General features: G+C 41.5%; 1 non-coding gene across 1 annotated transcript; it reads left to right on the top strand.

The window, feature by feature from the left end:
* Positions 1–341: 341 nt before the first annotated feature.
* On the top strand, positions 342–448 carry LOC141723004 (small nucleolar RNA R71). The gene has a single exon (XR_012575999.1). It is a non-coding gene; the product is annotated as a small nucleolar RNA R71 (small nucleolar RNA).
* Positions 449–1,065: the final 617 nt, after the last annotated feature.

Here is a 1,065-nt window from a genome sequence, read left to right as displayed (position 1 = left end):
TAGTTGAGTACTGATAGTCGTAGCTGTATCCACTTTAAGAACTCCTGCTACCTTGCCTTGTGGCAATCTCTGGATTGGATACTGATATTCATTAGCAGCCATCAATTCAATTAGATCATAAGCTTCCTCATAGCTCTTTGCCCATAATGCTCCACCCGATGCTGCCTTGTGGCAATATTTGGATTGGATACTGATATTCATTAGCAACCATCAGTTCAATTAGATCATAAGCTTCCTCATAGCTCTTTGCCCATAATGCTCCACCTGATGCTGCATTGAGCATGGGTCTTGACTGTGCTCCCAAACCGTTATAGAAGCAATTGATGATCATCCAATCAGGCATTCCATGATGAGGACAATTCCTAAGCATCTCCTTGTAGCGCTCCCAAGCCTCATATAGAGATTCTCCCGATTGCTGCGCAAATTGAGTAAGAGCGTTTCTGATTGCAGCTGTCTTTTCCATAGGGAAAAATTTAGTGAGAAACTTTTGAGCAAGATCTTCCCAATTAGTAATCGAACCAGCTGGTAGAGAGTGTAACCAACTCTTAGCCTTATCCCTCAGAGAGAATAGGAATAGTCTCAGCTTCACAGCATCTTCAGAAACACCGTTGAACTTGAAGGTGTCGCAGATCTCAATGAAATCCCTAATGTGCATATTGGGATCTTCCGTTGGAGAACCCCCAAAATAGATTGAATTTTGCACCATTGAATTATGCCAGGCTTGATCTCAATGGTATTAGCTGTGATAGCTGTCCTGACAATGCTAGATTTCATTGATCTTGGGTTGAGAAAAACCCATCAAGGCTTTCGTTCGTGCTGCTGGATCTCCCATTGTAATGAGTACATGAAACACAAACAAATAAACCGTGAAAGTAAAAGAATCCGAGTCAGTGAACTTTAATGACTACTGATGACAAGCACATAAAGTAAAAATTAACACCGAGACCCCGGCAGCGACGCCACAAACTTGTTAGTCGCTAAACATGCGCTAAAATTCATGCAAATATACGCGTTCACAAGTAGTATAAGATATAAATCAGATTCGTTCCCATAGAGACTGGTTTA

Source organism: Apium graveolens, chromosome 4, assembly GCF_009905375.1.
Source record: "Apium graveolens cultivar Ventura chromosome 4, ASM990537v1, whole genome shotgun sequence".
Classification (NCBI taxonomy): domain Eukaryota; kingdom Viridiplantae; phylum Streptophyta; class Magnoliopsida; order Apiales; family Apiaceae; genus Apium; species Apium graveolens.
Note: the sequence above shows the minus strand (reverse complement) of the source record. Positions and strands in the feature narration are given on the sequence as shown.